Source organism: Eublepharis macularius, chromosome 15 (assembly GCF_028583425.1).
Source record: "Eublepharis macularius isolate TG4126 chromosome 15, MPM_Emac_v1.0, whole genome shotgun sequence".
Lineage (NCBI taxonomy): Eukaryota > Metazoa > Chordata > Lepidosauria > Squamata > Eublepharidae > Eublepharis > Eublepharis macularius.
Genome location: NC_072804.1, coordinates 35632968 through 35649492, shown reverse-complemented (window position 1 = coordinate 35649492; position 16525 = coordinate 35632968).

The window sequence follows — 16525 nt, the reverse complement described above, 5'->3', positions numbered from 1 at the left end:
CTTCGTTCTACTGGATTCATTTTGAGATGCGTGCATTTAGCACAAAAAAGGGGCAAGTAACGCCGCCCGCTCCTTCTGTTACATCCCTACCTGCGTAAACTGTGTAGTAAATGCTGCTTTGTGTATTTTTGAGATGCAATGATTGAACATGAGGATCCCGCAAATTTTGTCACAAACATGTTTGACTGTGGCAATCAGATGTTCAGTGCTAAACAACCTGCTGGAATTCCCCCCCCCCCCAAAACTGTGCATGAATGAAAACACTGCACGTGCCAAAAACACCACAGTACAGATCCAAACAGATCAGCCAACATTTATGTTGCTAAGGACTACGTAGACAAACACTGAATGATAATTTAAAAAAGAAAAAAAAAACCAGCATTTATTTATGACCATTCGTTTATTTATTTATGGCACATGTATGCCATTTCCCCCCCTGCACAGATCCAAAGTGACTCACAGGGAAATTACGCCCCCATTTCAACTAGTAATACAACAAAACAATAAAAACAAACAAAACAAATGTATCCCAATTGATGCCTACCACAAGTCTCTGGCTGGGAGCCCTTGGCCAATTCTGAAGGGCTGTGCCTCTGGCCCCAGGCAGGCTTTGAATATCTACTGGAAGAGGAAAACAGAGTTAGCCTGGATGTAATTCAGCTGCTGCTAGTTGGCTTCCTGCCAGCCAGTAAGGTGTTCCTCACCCACCCACCATAATTTATATGATTTGTGATGGATTTCCCTGTCTATTTAAATAACTGCCTGCCGACTGGAGCTGCAGCACAGCAACTAAGGGAACCAGAATTCCACTGGACTGTTTGAGAATGTACAAAAATCTGATCGTGCCATGGTTGCACTGTCAGGAAGGAATACGGTTAAGCAGGGCTTTTTTTCTGAGGAAAGAGGTGGTGGAACTCAATGGGTTGCCCTCGGAGAAAATGGTTGCATGGGCTGGTGGCCCCACCCCCTGATCTCCAGACAAAGGGGAGTTTAGATTGCCCTCTGCACCACATGGCAATCTCAACTCCCTTCTGTCTGGAGATTGGGGCGGGGCCACCAGCCCATGCGACCATTTTCTCAACTCCCATTTTTTCAACTCCATTTTCTCAATCTCAACTCCCCTCTATCTGGAGATCAGGGGGCGAGGCTACCAGCCCATGTGACCATTTTCAAGAGGTTCCGAACTCCGTTCCACTGCATTCCAGCTGAAAAAAAGCCCTGCGGTTAACCAACTGGCCAAACAGCCACAAATGAGCAATGAAGAGACACAGTCCTTTGAAAAATTGTCTCCCTCTTCACAACTGGTGAACCGGATGTGAGCTGAACTGACTGGTGTTTGAGCATCTCTAGTCATAGAGTACAACCAGATCCATTGTGGAATTCAATATTTTGGGAAACTATTTTGGTCACCCTACCAATACATCAACAGACCTGATGAGGCTATTGCATCCGGAAGAAAGCAAATCCTTTCATGAGACAGATACAGGGATACAGACAGTGCAAACACGAGTGTTAGGAGTAGACAAGCATATCCCTCTTTTTTTTTTAAAGACATGCCGGATCTAATCAGCCTCCAAGCTCCTGTAGTTCATGAAGGTAAGTGGAACTTCAGAAGAATTTCCAATGTGATAACCAGTTCTTTATCTTTTGTTTTCGCAGATATTCACAAGTATGTGCAATCTGCAGGAATGGAACACATACCCACGAACTCCCCCGCCCAACGAGCTGCTAGCTGAGAAAACTTGTTTTGGATGACTTTGTCAAGGGCATAAAGTTGGCACGATGTCTGCGTAACAGAAAAATATCCAACATGAAAGCAGGCGTGTTGCCTACTGACAGCCAATTACTGAACACTGGGCTAGGTGAGCCAGTCGTCCAACTTAGAGGTAGAGCAAGCATTTTGCTTGCAGAAGGTCCTAGGTTTAATGCCCCACCATCTCCAAGTGAAAAGAACTCAGGCAGCAGACCTAGGAAAGGGCTCTGCCAAAAAGACTCAGGAGTTACCAGCCGGAGTAAACAAGTACCGAGCAACCCGAACCAGTAGTCTAATCCAATAGAAGGTCACTTCGTATCTCTTCATAGCTACTTGCTAGCTATCTGCTGTTGGGGGGCATCACCGGCGCAGCTGGCCAGAAGGAAGTACTTCCGGTGGCATAAGAGGCCAACAGGAGATCAGGGTGGGCCCAAGGGTTTGGGGTGCCCTAGGCAGACTATGACTTTGCCCCCCACCCCAATTTGATAGACAGAAAAGTGAGAAGTCATCCCATTGAACCTTTATTAAAGAAACAGGACGTTTTTTTCTCCATGTTGTAGGCAATCGAATATTAGATAGGCCAATACTCTGACTGAGTATGAGTCAGGGCTCTCTCCACTTAGCACATGGTTTTTAGCACCCCTCTAACTCTGGCGGCTGGGTGATGGGCAAGGTTTGCCTAGTGGTAGGGCTGGCCCTGCATGAGATGTTTAGGCTGGGGCGGAGGGGGCGGGGGGAGTCTAACTTCCGTTTTTGAGTAAAGGAAGTGTGATCACGTGTAAGGGAAGTGTGATCACATGTTGTGCATGCAGCAGGTCCTGGGTTCAAGTTCTGGCAGAGCTGAGAGTTGGCAAGCAGCTGCCACTCAGAGCAGACAGCTTTGAACTAGGATGCCTGTTTCAGTAAGACATTTGTTCCGTTGAGAGTCTGCCCCAGGCATCAGAGTGATTCGTTCTGGCACTGGCTCTGACTCAGATTAAAATCCTGGTTTGCTCTCCCCTGGCCTTAGCCACGGGAACTGCTTCTTCGGTTATAGACAGATCCCCAGAGAAGTTGGGTCTACTTTCAAAATGGGATGCACTTCCTCCAAACACACCCCGGGGATCCCACTTACTCAAAGCCAAAAGGAACAGGGATGAAAATTAAAGGTCCGCATTAGTGAATTATTTAATGTGTGGTTGAGGGGCTTGGCACAGGTGCCCGACTAATGAGCATCGTTGAGTTTGGGAAGCACTTGGAAACACAGGCCATAAAAACATCAATAAGTAATATTTCTGCCACCTACACTCTCCTCCCAGCAAAAGGGGTTTTATTGGCTCTCACTAGGGGAAAAAAACTGGAGAAGAAGAAAATCTCCAGGCGTCCAGCTAAGAGAGATGGGTGGTGTGTAGGGGCGTGTCAGGACTGCCTTGTTAAATCAACTGGCAGAGAAACAGTTAATCAACACACTATAGCAATCTCTTTGCACCAGCAGTTCTCTTGCACGACAGTCTCTGTACTAAACTCAGTTCCTTTGCACAGGCAAACAAAGGAATGGGGGGTGGAAAGTGTGCTGACAGGGGCGCTGGGCACCTTGCAGTTCCACAGGAGGAGTATACAGAAAGCAGCTCAAGTGGGTTTGGAGGCTGAGGTCAGTTTCCTGAAGATTTTAGCTGTATTTATTATTGACAGTACGTACGCCTTTCTCACTTGACACTCAAGGCAGATTACACAGAGAGAAGCCAATACCATCAACAGGATTGGGGCGTCCAGTAAATGATGCAATTGGATTTGGATTGCAGAGATCTGAAACCAAGCAGGCATCTGGAAACAAAGCGTAAGCATTAACACAACAAATTAACAGATGCACAAGTTTCTAGCCCTTAACATTGCAAAGAAAAGCTTGGTCAACGGTTGCTGAAATTTTAGAAGCCAGCGGGGTTGCTGAAGACGATGTCTGAAGGTCTGTGGTACCCTGTAGACTTCCGTGCCCTTTCCCAAGTGGTGTGCGTGCAAGATCTGGCACAGCAGTTGCCAAGTTGCCAGTGCCTGCATTAAAATGTTCCTGCAGAGTTTCATTGAGGTCAAGCCAATTGCTTGAGCCTTTGGTTGTCTCAGAGCCTAATGTCTCTTTAAAGCCGGATATGGAGCTGGTTCTCTGGGAGCGGACCTGGTCATCGAAAGAGCTTTCGCCCTGCATAAAATAATTGGGGATGGCCGATTCTTGGTGATGCTCTGGGTTTTTCTCCTGGCACTGGCTGCTGCAAAAGGCCAGTTTGGTGATAAGGCAGGACAGCCGCTCTATCTTTCTGTCTTTTGGTCGTTGCCTCTTTTGAACCTGGAATCCTTCTTGGATCAATTTCATAGCTGAGAATGTATTTTGTTAGGTTTCGTCTCTGGTCAAAAGCCAGAGAGTCTAAATCAATATGGCACCGGCGTATCTATCAGATCTGTCATGGGTTTCGGGAAGCCTCTTCTCTTTGCTCTTTCACCCTCTGCTGCTGCCACAGCCTCATCTGGTTGGGCTGGGCTCAGGAGCTCTCTGTCCTCCTCCTCCTCATGATGAAACTTTAAAAAGGCTTTCCAAGGCCTGATCTAATAAGTACGAGGAGTCCTGAGCGCCTGGAGCCCTCTGTCCTCCTAGGACTCCGGCTAGAATTCCTGGCATGGCTCTGAGGACAGCAATTGAATCCACAGAGTTTCCTGTAAGACTCACTACATGCATGTGGGGGGAGGGGTGCCCTATGGAGAAGCAGGATTCTGGGCCCCAAAGAAAGAAACCCACGACCTGGTCCCTAACAGTTCCTGCTGTGCAAGGCAGGAAACAGAACCCAAGGTGGACTGGATCTGATGCAGGTTGCCTAGGCTTGGGCCTTGGGCGGCCAGACTTGGAGGGTTGATCAGGATCCCTGAGGTCAGCTAGTAGGGCTGGAGTTGGGGCAGGAGGGAGAAGGTCTTCACAAAGGGCAGGAGGCATCTAGCATTTCTCCCAGGCTTGGGCGACCCAGAGGCTTTGCACTGCCTGCCAGTTGCAGCAAGGGCTGTTGCATTCCTCCGTTCCCTTCTGCGCCTGGCACTTCCTCGTATGCAGTCTGTGGGAAGCTCACCAGGCTACGTCCCAGCCGGAAGATCTGGATTCGACCTTAACCGTAGGCATTGTTGGAGCAGTGTCGTGTGGGGCAGGGGGTGATGCTATTCAGAAAGCAACAGCTCAGAACTTGGCAGCCAGTGCAGATGCCCCATGCCAGGCTGCGCCCAAGTCAGTCGTCAGTCAAGATGGGTAATGAGTGCAAGGAGAGCAGGAGGGAATCTCAAAAGTGTTTAAGATTTAGAAGTAGGCTGCCTTTGAACATGGAAGTTCCATTTAAATACCAAAGCCAATACCTGGCCACGAGACTACCCGCTATGAATTTGCCCTATCCTTTTAAGCCAACCTCTGTCCTCGATGCATCTCGTAGAGGTTAATTGTGCATCAGTTAACATCATAGAAGTTAATTGTGCATCAGTGAGCATAAGAGCTGCATCAGCAAAACTAGGGAGCCCACACAACCCCTTTACCACGCTCTGGTTCAGCCACCAAGCCCAGGGAACAGTCGAAGGGCAATTCCTGCTCTAGTGTTCATGAAGAAAGCGGGGCCACCCTAGCCACTGGGTGCCATCTTCCCCAGGGGTATCCATCTCAGCTGTATTCTTTGCATCCCAGACGACATGACCCAAAGCCACCTGCTTTCCATCAGCTGCCCATAGTAAGGCCTAGCTGCCAAGGAGAGGAAATCAAGAAGCAACAAATGTTTAAAAAACAAAATTGAGGAAATGTTCTACTTCTTCCTTCTTGATTATTTAATACACAGCACACCACTCACCGTGTGTTGGAACACAAGGCCAGGTGGCCTGGGGAGGGAAAAGTAATTCTTCTAAGGCTGTGGACATCTTTGGGCTGGCCCTGATGGAGGAATCCTTTCAAAAGTCTTAAGTATTCTAAAGGAAACGCAGGTTGTAAAACACGGCAACCTTGAAGTCCAAGTGTGAGTCAAAACACATGAATGCCAAGTACCAAGACCTGTCCCTCTTCAGCAAGCACCAAGCACCGGCTGGCTTGCCCTGGGTAGTGCTGTAACAGAAGCAGTCTGTGGCCAGCATCCAGGCTGTTGTGCCACTAAGAATTCTCTCCTGGATTTTGAAGCCTCCACCCTTGACCCTGCCACTTAAACCACAGCGAAAGCAATGCCAGAAAAATGCTCCTAGGATCGATGTTTTCGTATTTGCATTCATTAAGATCGGATTCCTAAATGCATACTGAAAGCAAAAACATTAAAGTCTCAATGGTCATCTTCCAAACGATTGGTTTCAGCTGCATTGTTTTAAGGCTGGTTTAAGTCCTCATCGGTCTCTCTTGTTTGCATCTCTGTCTTAGTTGGCCAACAAATGGACTACTGAGTGAATTAATTTTCAGAGGCACAAATGGTCTTGCAAGCTGGCCTGGCAAGACTTTCAGTCTGGGCTAGCAGCTCAGGTTCAGGAAAGTATATCTTAAATTGCGAAAGGAACAGTTTTTCAAGTGTGTCTTCCAGAGCCAGGGATCTGCAACCTACAGCTCCAGAGCCAAATAGGGCTCAGCATAGAACCAAATATGGTTCTTTAAGAAAGACAATTAAATATTTAAGTTAAAGTATATTGGAAGGGCAAGTGGAATGCAAGAATAACCAGGATGTGAAGGGAATGACAGGCAAATATTTTTATGGGACTAAAAGGCTTCTTAGAGATGCTTTACAGAAAGGGAAATGATAGAGATGAGCAGCTGCCAGTAATCCAAGTGTGAACCATGTGCCAGATTTATGCCAGGGTAGTAGAGCAATTGTGCATTGATGTAGCTGGCGGGATTTAGCTTAGAGGATCAAGAGACGGGTTTGTCTCCCAGCAATTCCGTTTCCATTTAGATCCCGGGCTGGCAAATCACCTCTGTGCAGGAACGGAGAGCCAGTGCAGTATAGTGTAGTAGTCAGAGCATTGGACTAGGATCTGGGAGAATCCAGGTTCAAATCCCCACTCTGCCATGGAAAGTCACTGGGGGTAACTTCAGTCCAGTCTCTCTCTCTCAGCCTCACCTACCTCACAGGATTGTTGTGAGGATAAAATGGAAGACAGGAGACTAATGTAAACTCTGGTGGGTCCCCACTAGAGAGAAGAGAGGGATATAAATAAATACAATAAATAAATAAAGATGAACTGCCATTGTCCTTCAGCCCTCACAAACAGCATTGGGAGCAAGGTGGGAGCCTGCAGTTGGGGTGGGACTGCTGGAAATCACCACCCTGTCTTCTGCAAACAGAAATGCTGTTCCATTGGAGGAACTGAACAGCTGGATGTGCAGTAGGTGCCTGGCTTCCCAATACTTCTAATTAGACACATCTGGTTCTGCCCATAACAGCTCCATCCCATAGTCCTGTCTGAAACGAAAATGAAGTCCGGCCTGCAAGTCAGAGTTGACTTATGGCGACCCCTGGTGGTGTTTTCTTGGCAACAGACTAACAGAGGTGGTTTGCCATTGCCTGCTTCTGCAGCCCTGGTCTTCGTGGGAGGTCTCCCATCCAATTGTTAACCAAGGCTGGCCCTGCTTAGCTTCTGAGATATGACAAGATCAGGCTCTCCTGGCCTATCCAGGTTAGGGCATAGTCCTGTCCAGAGGTGAAGAAAGTAATATTTTTACATTTAAAAGCTACGGTTGCTAGCCACATATGCTTGTCCTCCCTGAAGGAAACTGAGAAAGCAGGTCCAAGGACTGGGTTTCAAAAGACTGGAAACAATTTTCAAATCCCCCAAAATGCCACAGCATAGATATTCAATGCCATACAATGCTATTCCATGCCTTAAAGCATAACACTTGTTAATTTTAAGTGCTTTTCTGGCATGCTGCTCTACTGGCACCCAACAGCTGAAGATCTGTTTCCTCTCCTAGATTCACAACTGAAATGCTTGTCTTCCCTACCCACTGCTTTCAGACAGCCTCCTTCCTTCCTCTTTCCTAGGATTCCTTGTCCTCCGCTGTCTCTCTCAAGGAACTCAGTAACTGTATTGTCGAAGGCTTTCACGGCCGGAGAACGATGGTTGTTGTGGGTTTTCCGGGCTGTATTGCCGTGGTCTTGGCATTGTAATTCACAAGCCATTGAAATTCACAAGCATAAGCAAAACTTCAACAGGAAAGAAGAAACCTTAAGAATGAACAGAGCATGGTTTCCAGTTCTGAAAAACACCAGGCTAACAAAACATTCTATCCCCGACAATAGCCCTGCAGAGAAGATTAGCACATCAAGTACCAATCCATATGCAAAAGAACCTCCTCAGGACACAGTGAAGCCTCCCGCCATTAGCATTCCACACCCTGGGAAACTCTTACAGGATGACTCAGCTCAACCCCACCCCTCCTGAGTAGATACAAATGACCTACATCTTTTCCACACTGTGACACTGAGAGATCTCTGTCTTTTGGTGCTACACCTCTGAAGATGCCAGCCACAGCTGCTGGCAAAACGTCAGGAACTACAATGCCAAGACCACGGCAATACAGCCCGGAAAACCCACAACAACCAACTCAGTAACTCTCCCAATGGCAGCTAGGCACCCTTCTGTGACACTGGAGCAGGCCAGCCAATCACTGCAAGCAGCCTCTTCCCATCATGAAATCCCTTCACTGGTCATGGATCATTTCAATGCCAAGCTCATTCTACCCTATCCGAATGAAATATTCCTCATATTTGGCAGGCACGTGAGGACCGAGTGCTTCCTCTCCTCTCACTCCAGCATCTCCCCTTTTCCTCTCTCGTCTTCTTCACCAATATCCATCCCAGAGTAGATTGCTCTTGGCTCAGCTGTTGGGGCAGGGATCACAATATGTGCCCCTCCATCTAATCCACAAGGGCAGCATGACTGAGAGCCAGTTTGATGTGGTTAAGAGCAATGGGACTCTAATCTGGAGAACTGGGTTTGATTCCCCACTCCTCCACTTAAAGCCAGCCGGGTGACCTTGGGTCAGTCACAGCTCCCTCAGAGCTCTCTCAGCCCCATCCACCTCACAGGATGATTGTTGTTGTGGGGATAATAATGACATACTTTGTGAACTGCTCTGAGTGGGTGTTAGGTCGTCCTGAAGGGTGGTATATAAATTGAATGTTATTATTACTATTATTCTTTGGAGCACCACCTCCCAGGACCCTGCTTGCCTGCCCTGGGCTAGTCCTCCCTCCATCACAGAGAAGAAGGGGTGGCCCTTTTCAGGACTGTTTTGGCCTCCCCCAATCCTCCCCTGGTGAACAGAAAGGTGCTTTATGGAACTATTCTGTAATGCAGACAGTGTATCTTTGGAACTTATTTCGATACTACCTTACCGCTAGAGTTGCCAACTCTGGGTTGGGGAACTCTTGGAGATTTGGGGGTGCAACCAGAGGAGAACAGGGTTTGAGGAGTGGAGGGACCTCAGCAGGTTAGAGTGCCATACTGTCCTCTCTTCAAAGCAGCTGTTTTCTCCAGGGGAACGAATCTCTGTCACCTGGAGGTCAGTTGAAATTCCAGGAAATCTCTAGGTGCCACCTGGAGGTTGGCCACCCTATTTACCACCCCCTCATGCCGCTCCCAGAGTTCTAGGCAAGGGTCAGGCCAGACCTTGGAAAGAAACCACTCAAGAGTTGGGTTCCGTCTTTTCTTCTGCTTTTCCAAAGCCGGCTCTGGAGGCAGCCAGGCCGTTAGTGCTAACGTCGGGTATTCTTCGGCCCGCTGCTCTGGGAACCAAGCGTTGATGCAAGTTCTTTACCGCACAGATTTTGCTGTTTTTTAAATGCTGTGCCAGCGAGAGACCGGAGTGCTGATCACCCGTTAAAGCTACCACAGCCTCTCGAGGGAAAATCCTATCACTTAATCGTTCTGCTCCCTTCCCTTACCCGCCTTTCATTTGGCTTGGCACAAATCTCCCTTTCCTTTCTTTTTCTTTTTCTTTTTCTTTTAATAGAGATGGCGGGGGGGGGGGAAGAAAGCCCGTTTGTTTTGACAGTCAGCGTCAGAGGAGTCAGCTACTGCATCCCAGAGAAAATGTATTTATCACCCTGCATTTAAAAACAAGAACAGACAAATTACATTTGAGTCTCTTGCACATCTGGGATGCTCTCCACATGGAGAGGTTCATGCTGTGGCCAAATATCATAGCTCCTATTCATATATATGGGCAAAGGCTTCAGGGGTGCCCTGATGCAAACTGAAACCCAGAAGCCGAGTTTCATGCTCAGGAAAATGTAAGTTTTCCCCGCACTGCCTCAGAGCTTTGGGGCAATAGAGGTTGAGGGGTGGAAGCCCGTTTTCTTCCAATTGCAGCCCATTTTTTCCTTTCTCCATACAAGTGAATGGGGTGGAGGCAGGACTGATTCATGAGACTTTTGTGCTCCAAGTGATTTGCATTCCTCCACCAGGCAGGTTCAACTAACGACTCCTGCTGGAGCTCCATTAATTTTGCAATTAATGTGACAATCAGAAATGAACTGCTCATTTCTGTTAATGGTTCAGCACACATGAGTCAAACTCCTGCCGGACAAGTTTGCATTTGATTCCCCCCACCTCCAAAGTGCACATGCGCAAAAACAGTGCCAGTCCAAACAGATGGTCAGCCATTAACATCACTGCAAACCAATGAACACTGAATGGGTGGGATTTTTTAAATTTAAAACACAGCATTTATTTATGACTGATTTATATGATTTGTGATGGATTTAACGGCGCATGTAAACAATTGCCTGCTGAGCAGAGCAGTGGCAGATCCCAGAAAAGGGGGAGGGAATAATAACCGCATTGGGTGGTGAGAGAACACACGTGCAGAAAGCTGTTTGTACGGTCCTGCACTGTTAAGAGCCCTGACCTGGATGGCCCAGGCTAGCTTAATCTCAGCGGATCACAGGAGATAAGCAGGTTCATCCTTGGATGGGAGACCACCAAAGGAGTCCAAGGTTGCTACACAGAGACAGGCAACGGTTAACCTCCTCTGTTCATCTCTTGCCTTGAAAACCCTCTGGGGTTGCCATCAGTCAGCTGCGACTTGACAGTACTTTCTGCCATACCGTTAAGAAGGAATAGCTGAAGGAACCTGCCAAACAGCCCTGCCACTGGTTGACAAACAGGTGAACTGCCCATTGATAAACCAGTGCCCTGTTCACAAACAAGAATAGGCGGAGCATTAAGGTTACCAGGGATTTGCCCCCTTATCCGCCAATCGCTGAGCGATCGGCGGGAGGGGGCAAACTCCCAGAGTGTTCCCACCACTGGCACACACCTCAGGAGAATGTGCTGTGCATGCGCTCCCACCCCTCGTGCTGACCATGGGAGCATCTCTGCCCTCCAATTTGGCCCCAAACTGGCCAAATCGGAGCGCGGGAGCACTCCCGCAGCCAGTGCGATGATGTCACTTACAGAAGTGATGTCGCCATGCACTTGGCATGGTGATATCACTTCTGGAAGTGACGTCATCAAGCTGCTGCCAGAGCGTGCGTGCACAAGGGTGAGTTCCAGGCCCCTATCCTCCCGCTGAGAGGATAGAGGGACCTGGCAACCCTACGGAGCATGCATCTTAATCTCATTCTGAAGTCAATCCATCAGGCTATGCATCCTTGTCTCTCTACACAAGACATCTGACATGTGAAGAACGTGTCAGGAGATGCAATGGTCGCTGGGAAGGGTAGTTTAAAAAGACAGAGCCAGTGGCCGGGCAAAGGCTTTGCTATACACTGGAGCTGTGTGAAGGGAATGAGAAATGCTAGAAGGGAAACTTCAGCCCATTAAAACCTCTCCAGGTCCAAGCCCGTCTCTGGAAGACAGCTCCAGCCCATTTCCATTCCTCGCTGCCCTTTGGTTGCGATCCCACACAGTTTTAGACTGGAGAGGTGAAATTGACACCTCCTTTGGGGGAAGCAAAATGAAATTAACAAACCCTCTGAGGAGCAATCTTCGCAGGCTCTGTCTTTTAAAACTACGCTTCCCAGCTAAAATTGCATCTCCCTACACTTGACAAATGTGCTGCGTGTTGCTGGTCCTCATGTGGAGGCAGGGGATTCCCTGCTCCAACCACCAGTCTCCCCGCCCCGCGCCACTACTCATCTGACCAGCAGAGAGAAAAGGTGGAGGAACGGCCCCTCTGTGGCATGCTCCCAGCATGGTGCAACGACGTCACCCCCAGGAGTGACATCATTGCGCAGGACGAGGGAATGCTCCCGAGCTTCATGCCGGGCCGATTCCGGTCCCAAATGGGCTGATTCTTAAGAATTGGCCTGGCGAGAAGTGCGGGAGCACTTCCACAGCCTGTACGATGACTTCACTTTTGGAAGGAAGACCTTCAAGAGTGAGTGCTGAGTTCCCCACCTCTCCCGCTGGGAGGATAAGGGGGCCTAGCAACCCTAAGCTGATGCATCCTCCCCTACCTTAGCACAAATACTTTAACTGTTGCTCTCTGCTTAGAGAGAGCTCAGTTCTCAATGACACTCTCAGAGTTGTCCTCTGAGAATCTGGTGCAGTTTCTGCTCCACCTTCTTATGATCTTTTTTTGCCTTCCAGGGAGTTAGGGCAATAAGCTAATGTTACCCAGTCTGTGGGTAAAACATGATATAGTGGTTTAAGGGAGAAGTGAAAAGGGAAGAGTCCAATCAAAAGGACAACAGAAGGGAAGCAACAGCTGAGAAGCAATGAAATGCCTCCAGGCTCCCCTCTTGAACATCCGGTATCCTTCTAGGAGCACAAATGCATCTTGGATTTGAGAGCTCTATATGTCTACAGTATGTCCACCTTTTATTTGGAAGCATTGCACTCATTCTAAAAGGGAAAATATTACATAGCAGTTTTTTTTCAGGACTCCCCCAAATCTGCAATTTTTCCACTGGAAAAATGGAGAGGGAAAAAAGGGGGAAATTCCCCCCAAATCCTCCCCACTCACCCACCACTCCAGCTTTCACATCTCTAGTTGTTACTCTATTTTTGGAAGAATTCAGTCTTCTGAAGAAGCCTGGGAGATATATTCATTTTTCACAGCATCTTCAATTTATCTGCAGGTTGAAGGTTAATCTCCCAAGGGGACTTGTCCTTTTCTGCAAGACCCAAAGGCCTGAAGTGCCACCTTTTTTGTATCTAATCTCTCAAGGAATTGGCTCTCCCCAAAGAATTCCAGGAATTAAATTTTGGTGAGTGGCTATGGAGTCAGAGCCCTAGCACCATCACACCCCCGAAATACAGTCTGCAGGAGTCCCTAGAAAGTGAAAATGCCTTTCAAAGCAGTTAAAGGCTTTGGCGTACATAACCCAGAGAGTCTGATTTTCTTCCCTCATACAACTGTTGCACAACATGGCGCAAAACTCGCGAGAGAAAACGTGATCTTCCACTTTTTTTTGGCATGCTGCTCAGTGTTCTGGGTTCAGGTAAGCCATGTGGGAACAGCCCTGGAGAGAGAGTTGGGGGGAACTGCCCTGTGAGGGATCTGTTGCCAGAAAGGAGACTAGTGTCTGGGCGTATGCATGTAAAAGTCTCACCGCATGTGCTAGAGCTTGCACTCTAGGCAGGGATCTTAGGCCATGTGTATACACAGAGAAAGCTGCAGCTGATTTTTTTCTCCAGGAGACAGAAAAGCAAGAGAGACAGAAGCTGAACCAAATCTCATCATTATTGACCCAACCAAAGGTACAGAAGGAAAGCAGGGACGAGTAAGCAATTCTAGGTATAATGACAGGTTCAAAACAGTTCAAGATACAGAGATACTTAAAAGAGAGTTTTAAGTGACTCAGCGATACCAGTTCCAAAACACAGTAGCAGTTATCAGTCCCAATTCCCTGCCCCCAAGCAATTCTCCCCTCTTGAAATCAAGGTGACCACATTTTGCATTGTACCTTTGCATCCTGGCCTCTCTTCTTTGCAACACCCCTTCCATCTTCTGACTAGGACATAAAAGGCTCAGTAGTCTCTCCATTTCTGCTTCTTTCTGATGAAGGGAGTTTTGACTCTCAAAACGTATGCCCTGGAAATCTTTTTGGCCTTTAAGATGCTACTGGACTCAAACCTTGCTCTTCTACTGCAGACCAGTATAGCTACCTACTGGAAACTACTCCAAGGTCTTAGGGTCTAATTTCGAGTCAACCTAACAAAGTGTTGGAGGAAAGTTCCTCCCTCATGGCTAGTCCAGAGTAAAATCACCTGGGAAAAGGAGAAGGAGCATGTACGCCCCTGAAAGAATGTGGAAGGCCAGAGGATAAATGGAGAGACAGAGACCCTATCTAAGAATGGAAATGGTGGTGGAGAGTGCTGTCAAGTTATAGCTGACTTATGGGGACCTCCTTGAGGGGTTTTCATGGCAAGAGACTAACAGAGGTGGTTTGCCATTGCCTACCTCTGCAACTCTGGTCTTCGTTGGAGGTCTCCCATCCAATTACTAACCACAGCCAACCCTGCTTTGCTTTTGAAATCTGATGAGATCAGGTTCACCTGAACTATCCAGGTCAGGGAAGAATGGAAATAACAGAAAGCAAAGGGAAAGTTGGAGAGGAAGGGAGTCTGCTGGCTGGGATTAACAGAAAAATTGGGGAAATTGGAGCTAAAGGGGAGACATGGCAGAGTGGCTTGTGGGCAAGAATATTGAATGGAAGAAGTTAGATCATCTTGTGCTTGGTTTTGAAGAAGATTGAGGGGAACAGACCAACTCAAAAAGTTGGAGCCAAGGAGTCCCTTTTACACAGTGCCAGGGAAATGAAACTCATGGGCCACTAAAACGGCCAATGCAATGAGGCAGGAGATGAGACTCTCTATCCTCCCAGCTCAGTGTTTGATTGAGTGACTGGCCCAGTGTGCCTTTGCTCTTCAGTGGCTTGTTTTTTCACACAGCCTTGATTATGATTTTCTAGTTTGATCTGAGAGATCTTCCCTTATCCTCAGCTCCAACAAGCCCCCAGAACTGAGGGAGCTCTAAACAGCATGCCTTCCGGCAAGGAAAGGGTCTTGGCCTAACCTCTCTCCTATCTTTGCCCAGTGGGCTATTTAATTACTGTAACTTTTCACACAAATTACGCCCAAGCCAAAATTCAAGTTGAATTTGAAAGGTCTTGCTGTGGTGAAACAGCTAAAGGAGTTTCAGGAGAAGCCAAAATCATTTCCAATTTAAAAGTGAGGGCTACACTTCTCCACTTGTCACTGAGTTTGGAGGGAGCATAACATTTTGGAGTCAATCTGGAAGGTCCACACAGGTCAATTTTGAGGGACATCCAGAAAAGAATTACATTAAGATTTACACATTTCTCAGACATTACAACAACAACAACAACATTTGATTTATATACCACCCTTCAGGACAACTTAACACCCACTCAGAGCGGTTTACAAAGTGTGTTATTGTTACCCTCCTAACAATCACCCTTTGAGGTGGGTGGGGCTGAGAGAGCTTTAAGAGAGCTGTGACTGACCCAGCTGGCTTCAAGCAGAGGAGTGGGGAATCAAACCCAGCTCTCCAGATTAGAGTCCAGCTGCTCTTAACCACTACACCAAACCATATTTATGTTGCTGAGTATGTGCATGTGGTTGTTTTTTAGCCTAGAGTTTTGAACTAAGATGGGAAAATGCTACTTTTTGAACTAGAGGGTAGAAGGAGGGAAAATGGGGAAGATCTTAGGCTTCTGTTAAAAGAACCCCCCAGGCACACACACAATTGCATGGTTTGCTTTCCCTTGAAGAGATCAAACACCACTGCTGGATCTTTGCTATGGTGTCAGCCACAAGACTTGCCATATTCCTCAGCAAGGCATCCAATGTGAACAAATACTGAATCAAATACCACTTTTTGCACTCACAGCCCTTCTCACCAGTTTCCTTTCAGATACCATTTTACCCAGGCATTCCTCCGAGCTCTGAATGGGGGATCACTATGGAGGACACTTCAGGGGAAGCCAATGGCAAGCCACCTTTGCTTCTCACTTGCCTTGAAAGCCCCTTGCTGGGGTCACCATAAGTCAGTTGCGAATTGAGGGCACGTACATCCATTCGTCCTTCAAGTTAATTTGCCCTTCTTCCATTTCCTCTTACAGCAACTTTGTGAAGTAGACTGGGTTGGGAGGGAGAGAGGAGTTGGCACAAGGTCTCCACTGAGCTTCCAGGCCAGAGTGGGGATTAGAGATGGGAATGAACCAGAAAAAAACTGAACCATGTGGTTCATGGTTCGTCAAATTTCAAGAACCACAAACTTTCATGAATCTGCCCCAAACCAGTTCGTTTGGTTCGTGAAAACGTCACATCCAGGTCAGAGAATCGTCACTTCTGGGCCAGCAGAAGGTCACTTCTGGGCCAGCGGGTAACTTCTGGGTCAGCAGAAGGTCTGCAGGAAGTCCATTACCTGTTGCCTAGGGAATTGATTGATCGGCACCAGGCTGTCTGCAGTGACGAACCAAAAAATGAACCGAATGAATCAGACTAAAGTTCGTGGTGGTTCATCAGAAATGGGATTGGACGAACCGCTGGTTAGCGAACCATGAACCGGCATGGTTCATCATGAATTTTGGTTCGTATTTTGTTTCGTGCCCATCTCTAGTGGGGATTCCAACCTGAGTCTCCCAGATCCTGGTCTGTAATCACAATATTGCTCTTGAAAGAGAATGGATACTTCTGATTTAAAAGAAAACCCTCTCCATCTTCCTTGCAGAAATTTGCTGCTCCCCAGAAGTTATGTATGAACAGCGCAGAGCACATGGATGTGTAATTCCTACAACTGCCAGCCAGAATTTTATTATCTTGGGCAGATTT